The sequence below is a fragment of the Panthera onca genome, chromosome D4, assembly GCF_046562875.1.
Source record: "Panthera onca isolate mPanOnc1 chromosome D4, mPanOnc1 haplotype 2, whole genome shotgun sequence".
NCBI classification, from domain to species: domain Eukaryota; kingdom Metazoa; phylum Chordata; class Mammalia; order Carnivora; family Felidae; genus Panthera; species Panthera onca.
The window spans coordinates 41,861,548-41,873,316 of record NC_138351.1 but is presented as its reverse complement, the minus strand read 5'-3'; the positions used below and the strand labels follow the sequence as shown (position 1 = coordinate 41,873,316).

The following is an 11,769-nucleotide window of genomic DNA, read 5'->3' as shown; positions in this document are numbered from 1 at the left end:
AAAAGGGGAGAAGCTAAGTAGGGAAAGGGATTAATGAGGAAAGGGTTTTCTAAGTCCCCACACTAAATCCAGTTTCTGCAAAGACCAAGAGATGAGAGGAGTGAGGCCGTAAGAAGAACTCCAAGTAGAACTCACACACGAGAGTGTGAAGAGGGCATGGGAAGGGAAGAAGGAGCAGTGGTCTGCCTACGGCCTGTGGCTGCCAAGTGGTAGAAGATCATTGTCCACATGACAGAAGGCAGGCACCTGACCTTCTAGAAGCCTCTCTCCCAGCCTAACTCAGAGAGAAACTTGTATGAGGTAGCAGTCATTGGTCCTGATCATGTCCCTGAGCAGGGGAACCGTGCTCAGTTTAACCAAGTCTCTCACCTCTTGGGTTTCCGTTTCCAAATCTGCAGAACAGGCTTCATAATAATGGGGTTTCACAAGGGGTTGTTGAAGAGAGGCTGTAATATCCTACAAGTGAGGAACATAAAGATGCCATGTTCAACCCTCACATCTTACTGATAAGGCACACAAGCCCCAGAGAAGTCATCCCAGCTACATGGAGAGAGCCGACCCTGGAATTTTAGCTCTTCCAGGGATCAGGCTGTTTTTCTTTCCCTGCAAAGAGCTGAGTGTTATGCACATGAAGTGGATGGTTATTGTTCCTGCCAAAGGGAACACAGCAGAGCAAGATGATAGTTTCTTATTTCAAGAAACCTAGTACTTGAAGGTGCTTGGAATAACACATACTTTTGAAACTAACTAAATATTTGGAGTGTGTCTTCCCATCCTTCCTTTCTGCTCTGAAAGCAAAAACAAGTCTCTGTAATTTGGTGAGGGGGATTGAATTAGATAAAGGGGAAAATCGAACTCAGTAACCGCAGATGTGAAAGTGCCCCAAAGTATTTAGATCAGATTCACATCTTTGGAGGTAAATCTCTTAAGTTTCCACTGAATCACTGAGAAAACACAGCCAACCCGCTTTGGTGACCTCACAGTCACTCTCTGAAAAGGTCACTGTAATCCACCCTGTCCATTCCATAAACTAGCAACTCTGGAAGCCCTATTGGGATGACCGTTATCTGGGTGACTACCGAGAAGATCCATAACCAAATAAAATAATAGTATAGTAATGGCTGTTACTTATGGCGAGTTGTTCCATATTTTGCTATGTGCTTGTAACCACCTTGAGGTATGGGAAGTATTGTCCTCATTTTCCAGATGAGGAAACTGGGCCTGTTACCTCCACTGACTTCCTTCACATCCAGTCAGTTATCAAGCCCTGTTGGATCACAATGTCTCCTTCTATAGGCCTTAGTTTTCCCAGTGCTTCCTAGAAAACCCGGGGCCTTCCACTCTCTTCTTCCCAGTTGTTCTTATCCACCCAACACCCTCCATTCCCAGATCTATGTGGGATACTCTTAGGTATCACAGCACACCACAAACTCAAAATATCTAAACCAACAGAACTTGTGTTCCCTTGCAAACCCCCCATTCATCTGAACTTTTTTCTTGTGAGCCAACTGCCCAAGACTGAACTGTATATCCTACACTCCCCCCTAAGAGGTCTATTTACAGACTCCTACATATGCCTTGCACTTTCCACCCTTGCTCATGCTGTTCCCTCCCTTAGGCTCCACTGAGAGTCCACCTTATCTCTGAAATCTTCCCTGATCTTCCTAAGAAAGTACTTCAACATGTGTAGGAAAATAAAAGAACAAGGATGTCCCTACGACACTGTTTCTAACGGAGTGAAAAACCTCATAAAATTGGGTCCAACTGTTGATTAGTAAGAGACATCAGGGTATATACATACAACAGAATATTATACAGCAAGTGAAAAGTAAAATGAAGATAAGATATATCTCTAAGTACTGATACAGTTTGGAGAACAATATGTGTACTATGATTCGAGTACATAAAAATGTTTCTATATGCATAAAAATTCTGAAAGGCTTCCACAAAATTCTTTACAGTGCCTGTCTCTGGGATTAGAGACAGAGAAGTGGAAACTTTACTCTTTTTACTAAATATATTCCTAATTTCTAATAATTTTTATGGCAGTGAATTACTTTTGTACTAGAAAACTTGCCCATTTTGGAAAAAATTTTTTCTCTTTTGAATTGTGTACAGCCTATAGTATACCTGGAGGGTCTGAATATGTCTTACACATCTCTTATCCCCCCGGGCATGTAGCACACTGCCTCACATGTCAAAAGTTGTCTTAAATTGGGATATTTTCATTGGGTATAACACACTGACATAAGAAGATTACATTTAAGAAACCCTGCTTCCTGGCATTTCCTCGTATATATTGTGGATGCTCCTGACACATAAACACACACAAAATTCACCACCACCACCTTCACACACACGAGTAGAAACGAAACAAGGCAAAGAATGCATAACTGTTCTTCACCGGGAAAACCTGTTCATCAGATTTAGAGAGAGAAGCTAGACCACTCAGAGATCTAAAATAAGGAAGAATAAATGAGGACGAATCTGTTGATTCTCACCCAATCCCTGTTTTCTCATGGTTTTCAGGTTTTAAAATGTGTCTTGAAGATACCGCCTTATAACCAGAGTCAAAATCTATCACCAAGATAAAAGAAACGGTTTAAAGTGTCAGTGAAGGGATGGGAATGTATAGCCTTCTGCATTTCCCTCTCCCTGCTTGTTGGTTTCTTGGGAGCCAGTGTAAATAATTTAAACTGCTGAGTTGTATTCTTGAATATCTGTCATTGTGGCAAGGTGTGAAACACAGGCAGCTGGAACATCTTGTCAAAGGACCTTCTCAGGGACAGAAAACAGGATGTCGACTTGCCCTTCAACAAACAGTGTTTGTGACTGCATGCGTCTTTGGAGACCTGGATGGACATACCAGAAGCAGAATTTCAAAGATAGAAATAGAAATAGAAGTTTCTGGCAGTTTGAAAAAGAAAACCAGGCCCCCAAACGATCCACAGATAATAGCAAAGTGGTCTCAATGGCTAGACAAGGATATTAGTGAGTGTGGCCCCTCCAAAACCAGCCTTCCCACCCCAAAAGATATTTTTAAGTGTTAGTTCCACTTACACCACACTAGTTCTTGAAAGATTTCAGTTCACCAAAATCGCTTTGTGGGTGTGTGATCTGTGGGGAGACAATACCAAAATATACTCTTCCATTAAGCCTTTATTGACGCCCACTCTGTGCCCATTAGAGTATAGGGTAGAAAAGAAGAAGGTGAGAACTTCCATCATCAAGGAGCTGAGACAAACATGCAAGAGTGTGTAACTACAAACTTAGGTAGGATTCGTGCTGTGTAAGGTTTCAGAGGATTAGTTCATCAGGAAATGTTTAGATGCCCCTAATGAGCCCTACAAATGGTGAGAACCCTATTGGACACCAGGGAAATACAAGATGACACTCAGATGCTGTTCTCCAGGACCTTAGCATCTTCTTGGAGAAGACTTCTTACAAGATTTTCAATGGGAAGCAATGTGAGAGCAACAGTATAGGATAAAATACTAAATTATGAGGTACGAAGAGAAGTAATAAATTGAGGGTTAGGAAGAAGGAGAGGGGTGCCTGGGTGGCTCAGTTGGTTAAGCATTTGACTCTTTTTTTATGTGTAGATTCTTTTTTTTTTTAATTTTTTTATTAACTTGTTTTATTTTATTCTATTTTTTTTAATTTACATTCAAATTAGTTCGCATATAGTGCAAAAATGATTTCAGGAGTAGATTCCTTAGTGCCCCTTACCTATTTAGCCCATCCCCCCTCCCTCAACCCTTCCTGTAACCCTCAGTTTGTTCTCCATATTTATGAGTCTCTTCTGTTTTGTCCCCCTCCCTGTTTTTATATTATTTTTGTTTCCCTTCCCTTATGTTCATCTGTTTTGTCTTTTAAAGTCTTCATATGAGTGAAGTCATATGATTTGTGTCTTTCTCTGACTAATTTCACTTAGCATAATGCCATCCAGTTTCATCCAAATAGTTGCAAATGGCAAGATTTCATTCTTTTTGATTGCTGAGTAATACTCCATTGTATATATAGACACCACATTTTCTTTGTCCATTCATCCACCGACGGACATTTGGGCTCTTTCCATACTTTGGCTATTGTTGATAGTGTTGCTATAAACATGGGGGTGCATGTGTCTCTTCGAAACAGCACACCTGTATCCCGTGGATAAATACTTAGTAGTGCAATTGCTGGCTCTTAGGGTAGTTCTATTTTTAGTTTTTTGAGGAACCTCCATACTGTTTTCCAGAGTGGCTGCACCAGCTTGTATTCCCACCAACAAAACATTTGACTCTTGATTTAGGTTCAGGTCATGATCTCATAGTTCATGAGATCAGGCCCTGCATCAGGCCCTATGTGGACAGCACAGAGCTTGCTTAGGATTTTCAGTCCTATTCTCTCTGTCCTTCCCCCTCCCCCACTCATGCTTGTGCTCTCTCTCTCTCAAAATGAATAAACATTTTTTTTAAAGGAATAAAAAGGATAAAAAGTAGTTGAAGTCTTCAATTCAATCCAATTCAATTCTACACACCTTTGTGGAACTCCTTGCATAGGTAAACACTTAGGAGAGGAAACTAAAAGGTCAATTTTGGATAAAATAATTTCTTCCCCTCAAAGCACTTACAGTTTAGCAAGGCAGACAAGATATATGAGTAAATATAACTAATACTAGATGCTGTCAGTTGAACTTAATATGTCTGGCCCTACTCACTCAGTCCAACAAAAGACAGATAATGAGTTCCAAATCACTTAGGAAGATTTTGGCAACAAAACAAAATCAAAAAAAAAAAAAGAGGAAAAGGAACAAGTAGGAGAAAGAGAAGGAGAGGGAAAAGAAAAAGGAGGAAGAGAAAAAGAAGAAGAGAAGGGAAGAGAAGATCTTGAATCAGAAAGGTTTAAAACATAAGAAACTTGCCATTCACATAACTTCAAGTCCAGAGGTAAAATGATCCCAGGCTGACATTACTTCCAACTATCTGCCCTTCTGTCTTCGTTATTGGCTTCTTTCTAAAGCTAGTTCCACTTGGACAGCAACGTGGCTGCAGCAGGAATTATTTCTAGATACGACATCGAGTAGAAAATAAGGGACAGTTGTGTTTAGAGGTTTCTCTCCCAGAAGAACCCCAGGAGACTTTTGTTCACATCTCATTGGCCAGAGTCAATGTAGTCGTGGAGCCATGACCTGTACAGTCACCTAGCAGGGGCTGGGCCCTGTGCCTTAGACACTACACATAAGACAAAGCCCCCCTCCTCAAAAACCTCATCCACAATGTAGGGAAACAATAACATAATACCCACTTACAGCACCATGAGCTATCAGAACACTCAAGAGTGGGGGGCACCTGGGTGGCTCAGTCGGTTGAGCGTCCGACTTCAGCTCAGGTCATGATCTCACAGCTCGTGAGTTCAAGCCCCGCGTCGGGCTCTGTGCTGACAGCTCGGAGCCTGGAGCTTGCTTCAGATTCTCTGTCCCCCTCCCTCTCTGCCCCTAACCCACTCGCATTCTGTCTCTTCTCTCTCAAAAATAAATAAACATTAAAAAAGAACACGCAAGAGTGGTATTTTGCAGGGGTGTGGGGTGGAGGAATGATGAAGGAAACTCATGGAACAGTAAAGGTAGCTGGTGGAAGAGGAGGAGGTTGAGAGATAGAGGAGTAAGTTCCAGAGAGAAAAGTTAGTTCCAAGGCTAGAGGCAGAATCTGAGTCCTGACCAGATCATGTTCTAGGCACTGCTGGGAGAGTTATATTCCCAGGGCCTAGTGAACTGGCTGGAAAATATTAACCCTCCAATAAATGCCAGCCTGGCGTCTGAACAAATGAGTGAATTAATGATCCCAGAGTCTAAAACATATCAGGCAGTTTTGTGTATCCAGTGGGAAGACTAGGGTTTTTCATGCTGTGCACAGGAGTTAGAATTTCATCTTGAAGCTTATGCACAGTTGTTGGATATTTTACGTACAAGGATGGCACGATCACATTTTGGTTTTGTACAAGATCAGTCCTGCTGGAGTGTGCTCAAAGAAAGACCCTAGCCAGCACGATAGGTCAGCAAGTGTCTGCAGAGACACCTGATGAAGAATTTTTGCCTTCATTTCTTCAGCTCAATGGGACTACTGTTTGCACTACTCTTTCTCTGGTCTTTGCAACGGCTTGCATGTAGTTGCAATGATATTTCCTCACGACCTGCCAGCATCCTCTTAGAAGAGAACCTTCCTGCTAAACAAAAACCCTATTATTAGTTGACCAGCTTCTGGAACAAGGAATTATTTTTTAAGGTGTGATTTTTCAACTTCCTGTAGTGACTGAGCATAGGATTAGCCAAGAGATTTCCTGCCTCCATAAAGGACTCACCCAGTCAGCTCTTCCCTGCTTGCTTCCTATTGCCCCTGCACAGCTCACTCCCAAGGACCAATTGCTGTGGGCTGTCAGTGCCTCATCTATTTAAAAAAAAAAAAAAAACAGGCAAGGGGGGGAATCAAAACCTGATTTAGCCTCAGGGAGTTGTTGAGGGTGAAGAACATTCTGTCTTCTAGGTGCTCTGAACTCTTCAAAAGAGTGAGGAAGGTATATTATTCATGCAAGACAGTGTTTTCCACTCTCCTCACTGGGGAGACCCTCACTGGGGAGCAGAGATGATAGAGCACTGTCCCTCCCACCATCTCTGCATACTCTCACACCAAGCGCAGCCTGGGAGACGAGGAGTGAGGGGGGGTGGGGAGGGGACACGTTGCCCAAAGCCCAGCCCCGAGAGAAGAGAAGCCCACGGCAGGTGCACAGTACGCAGCCCTAGAGGAAGTGCCCGGCCGCCAGCCAGCTGTGGTCTGGGCCAGGCTCAGAGGCTGCCCACTGTGGCCCAGTTCCTCTCCAGGGCAGAGATCCTCCCACGACTGCCCTCCTCTCTCTCCTTAGCATAAGCCGCATCTTAAACCTTAGGTCAGAACTTGAGGCCCATTAGTAGTGAATCACTGGGACTAGAATTCAGTTCAGCCGACGCACAATTGTCGGGGGGTAACAATCAGGGTTTTTAACCATCCCGCGTGTTGGCCTGTTTTTCCTTTTGGCGAAAGTCACCACCTGAATAGGATTAGAGAAAGCAAAATATTGCAATTCACTGGAGATCACATTTCCCTCTCCTCAACCTTTGCCTCCGCTTGCTGCTGAAAAACAAAGGATCAGAAAGGCGACCCCGGTGCTCCGGCCGGCAGAGGAGCGGGGCGCGGCAGGGCAGGGTCGAGCAGGCTCAGCCCCACCTGCTCAGGCGTTCCGCATCACTGGCTGGCATGGAGAAGTTCACTCTGCCACATCAGCCCGGCACTTAGTCGTGCACACGGCCAGACGAGGGCTTCGCCTTCCAGAGGCCGTGCAGGGGCCAAAAGAGTCAGAGTCGATGTTTTTGCCTTGAGGCAAAGATCTCTGGGTGCAAAATGTCCTTGGAGAGGAGCTGGCCTGCGTCTCGTGTTCTTCCAGCAGGGAGCGAAAGATCCAGTGTCCTCACTTGTGCTGACCAAAGGACAACAGTATGGGTCTCGGTACCACGGCGAGCAGCATCCTCACGCTCACACATGCACAGCCCACCCCCTGCCTTCCTGATTAGGGAAAGGAATTTGATGATCTGTTTTGCGGGCGCCCCAGAATGGTTCGGGGGCATTTCCCAGTTTGTTTCTTCTCCGGGACAATTGTTGGATCTGCTCAGAAGGGAGCCTTACTGGGATATTCAATATCACGCATTTGTTGCTTTAAAAATACCAGTGCCCCAGCAAGAGAAGGTCATGGACTTCTCATTGGCACATGTCCCCAGACGTGGTGTTTTCTTTGTCTTGGAGAATCGCTTAGGTTTAATGGGTGTTGCATACAAAGAATGATGGGAATTTGGTGATCATTTCAAAAAAAAAAAAAATTAAAAAAACAAAACAAAACAGGAGAATTCAAACGAAAACAGGCCATCCTCAATTCTTGCACAGGACCCCCAACAGGCCACTCAGAAGGGTTCTCCTCCCCGCTCAGGAAAACCTTTGGTGGCACCAAGGACCTCGGGATGCCTTTGGCCACAGAAGCCATTCTGTAACCTCCAGGTCCTCCTCTTCCTCCAGGGCCCACAGAAGCAGCTGTGGGGCATTTTGACTGTGGTGGGAGGGTTCTGCCCTTTCATTTGAGAGGGGACAGAGCACTGATCCATAAAGGACCCTGGACATTCCGCCCCCGGCCTTAACTTACCTGGCCTCTACATACTGTTTTTCTTTTCTTTTTGGCTTTTCAAGGCAGCCTGGAAGCATATCCCTCTGCCGGCTCTGCTTCTCCTCCTAGTCCAAGCTCCTTAAAAAAGGGTCTGGCCTTGTTCACCTCTGTATTCCCAGCACTTGGCGTGCTATAAATATAATAATAGTATTAGCTACCACTTAGTGAGTACTTTGCCTTGCACCAAGCACTTGGTAAATATTATCTCTTGCCGTTAAATATGCTGAATTGAATTTAACTGACCCACATAGCTGGAATGGCACTTCTTTAAGGGGCATGGTGGTAACCCAGATGTGGAATCAGAGAGGCTTCCGTTCAAACCCTGACTTTGTCACATCCTGGTCACTTGAAATTTGAAACTCTGGGCCTGAGTTTTCTCGTGTTTAAATCGGGGGAAATTAATAGCTGCGCTGCCTGCCTCCATAGAGTTCTTGGGAAGAAAATACAAAGACACATTTGTGGGATATTTCTTTGTAAGTTCTAAAGTTTTTAAAAAATGTAAATGTCCCTACAAATCTAGTGATATCCACAGCCAGATTATATAGTGAGGCTGTCACAGTTTATGAGGAGGTATGGTATAAGGAATGGTCACATTTCCCAAAATATCTTCCCCACTGATCTATCATAAATTATTCCCTCTCATCTGGCTCATAATTCCCATGATGGGCATGAGTAATAGCATGGACAGCAAAAGAGGTTGTTGCTAAGTCACTGTATTAGTTATCTGTTGCTGTGTAACAAATTAGCCCAAAACCAAGAGTGTCCGTCAGTCTGCGGATCTGTCCCTTGTTTCAACAGTGTTTGGACAGAACAGAACAGGGAAGCCCCTTCTATCAGCCTCTGACCACCCTCCAACCTTTTTTCCAGTCACAACCTTCAGAGCCATTTTCTCGGCCACCCATTCCCTCCAGGAGCAGCCAACACCTTATTTTGAGCTTAGCTCCTTATTGCCGATCAATCATGAGCTCCCAGATTTGTCAGAATGATTCCACCCAGGTGGAGGCTGCCTTCAGCGGTCAACGTGTGTCTGTGGGTGTCCTACACCTACCTTTCTCTGGGCTTCTATTTCGATCTCGGCATGGGGCTTTGGAGGATGTGGGCCACTTCTTCCACTAGTTGGCTGTGGAGAAGCTCAAGGGCGCTGAGCATCTCTTGAAGATGCAAAACCAACACAGAGGCCGTGTCCTCTTCCAGAACATGCAGAAGCCACCCCAAGATGCGTGGGGTAAAACCCTGGAAGCCATGGAAGCTGTCCTGATTCTGGAGAAGAACCTGAACCAGGCCCTTTCAGATCTGTGTGCCCTGAGTTCTGCCCATGGAGACCATATCTGTGACTTCCTGGAGAACCACTTCCTAGTTGAGGAGGTGCCCATCAAGAAGATGGACAACCACCTGACTAGCCTCTGCAAGCTGGCTTGCTCCCAGGCTGGGATGGGTGAGTATCTCTTCAAAAGGCTCACCCTCAAGCATGACTGGGGGCCTATTAGACCCAGAAGCCTTTGGAGGAGCCCTCTGGTAACCCTGGTGCCAGGGCTTGTGCCTGACCCTCTCCCTGCAGCCACTAGGAAGATTTTTAACCACCCGGGAGTCCTTTCCCAAGCCTTAGAACCAATGTAAACAAATGAAGCTTTTTGTGGCCAAAAAAAAAAAAAAAAACCCAAAAAACAAATAAACAACAACAACAAAATCCAAATTAACCCAAAGCATAGGTGGCTTAAATCAGCAATACACATGTATCATCTCATATTGTTTGTGTGGGTCAGGAATTTGGAATAGCTTCGCTCAATATTTCTAGTGATACATGTAGTTAAGATTTTGGCTGGGATTGCAATCATCTGAAGGCTTTACTAACCCTGAAGGATTCATATCCAAGATAGTTCACTCACATGGTGCTGGTTGTTGGTAGAAGACCTCAGTTCTCCTTCATGAGCTTCTCTTTGAGCTGCTTAAATGTCCTCACAACATGGTGCCTGACTCTTTTAGAGTGAGCAGTCCCCACAATGCTTCTTATGATCTAATTTTGGAGGTCACAGACCATCACTTCCACCACACTTGATTTCTTTTTAGAAAGTAGTTGATCAGTCAGGGGCATCTGGGTGGCTCAGTCGGTTAAGCGTCCGACTCTTGATTTCGGCTCAGGTCGTGATCTCACAGTTTGTGAGCTGAGCTCCACATTGTGGCTCAGCACTGACAGCGTGGAGCCTGCTTGACATTATCTCTCTCCTCCTTCTCTGCCCCTCCCCCACTCACTCTCTCTGCCTTTCTCTCAAAAATAAATAAATAACCTTTAAAGAAAATTTTTCAAAAAGTAGCTACTCATTTGGGCCCACACTCAAGGGGACAAGAATTAGGCTCCACCTTCTAAGGGGAGAATTGTCAAAGAATTTTTGGATATATTTTAAAATCATTACAGTCACCATGAAAATCCACCTATGATATTGGAGGCTATTAGTGCTCAGCTGGGCTACGCAGGAAGGGGTATTGAGATGGGGACAAGATTCGAGACCAGAAGAGGTCACAACTCAGGCACAGAGATGAAGGACTCTGGGCTACCAGGTCGTAAAGAAGTTTAGAGAGAGACATTTGTGAACAGGGGACATTCCCTTGGAGAGCAGTTGCCTTGGTCTTGCCTAAAGGCTTGAACAAAAGTTTTCATCCCAGAACAGTTAGTCCTGGTCTCTTTTTGCTGAATAGCTTAGTCTCCATATGGGCAGAATTACTCCAGGAAAGTTTGGCTGATTTGGGATATGGAGGTGAAATCTTCTGCTTTAAAAGACATTTATTCTCTCGATATAGGTCAGTTCTATTTCCTCCTGGGCCTTGGCCCTGACAAGGGTTGATCAAGGGATTAAAGCACAGGATCATGAACTCAAGAGTCAACAGGGGATAGTCAAAGTGAGCATAACAGATCTAAGAAACAAATCAGAGTGGCAAGCATTGTGGCAGACCGGAAAGCAAGCTACAGATGATTTCATACTAGAAAAAGAGAAATATCTGGACCTTTTAGGAATAATTGGACATTGATTCTGAAATAATGCAAATCATTAGTATTTCAGAAAACCATCATGATCCATAGGTAAAAATGGATGTTTATGGGAGTCCATTGAACAAAAGGAATTTGGGTATAGGTGAATCTCTCAGTGGCCCCATTACAACCATGAGTATGTTCTTCTGTTATTTCCACAGTTCCTGAAAATGTAGTTTGAGTAGATATACTCAGCAACTGGTAGAACAACCACAGTGGCCCCTTAACTTGTAGAGTGAGGGCTTTTAGAATCAGATAGAGAGTGAAGCATTCCTCTCTATAGCACAGGTAGTCCACCAACAAAGAATTTAAAATCTCAAAGATGGTGATCCCTACCACATCTCTTTAACTGGCCTGTTTGGCTCTGCAAAAGATGGATAGAAAATTATGGGGTATTATTTTAAGTGTTGTTAAGTGATGACTACAATTGAAGCTGCTATTCTAAATGTCGTCTCTTCACCTTGTGGGTCTGCTGGATGGCTATTGATCTGGTAAATACATTTTCTCTATTAGAGGAA

At 44.2% G+C, this 11,769-nt stretch overlaps 1 pseudogene; it reads left to right on the top strand.

Annotated features, from left to right (window-relative positions):
• The first annotated feature begins 9,186 nt into the window (after positions 1–9,186).
• The window catches only part of LOC132663387 (ferritin light chain pseudogene), a 45,782-nt pseudogene continuing 43,199 nt past the window's right edge, over positions 9,187–11,769 (top strand).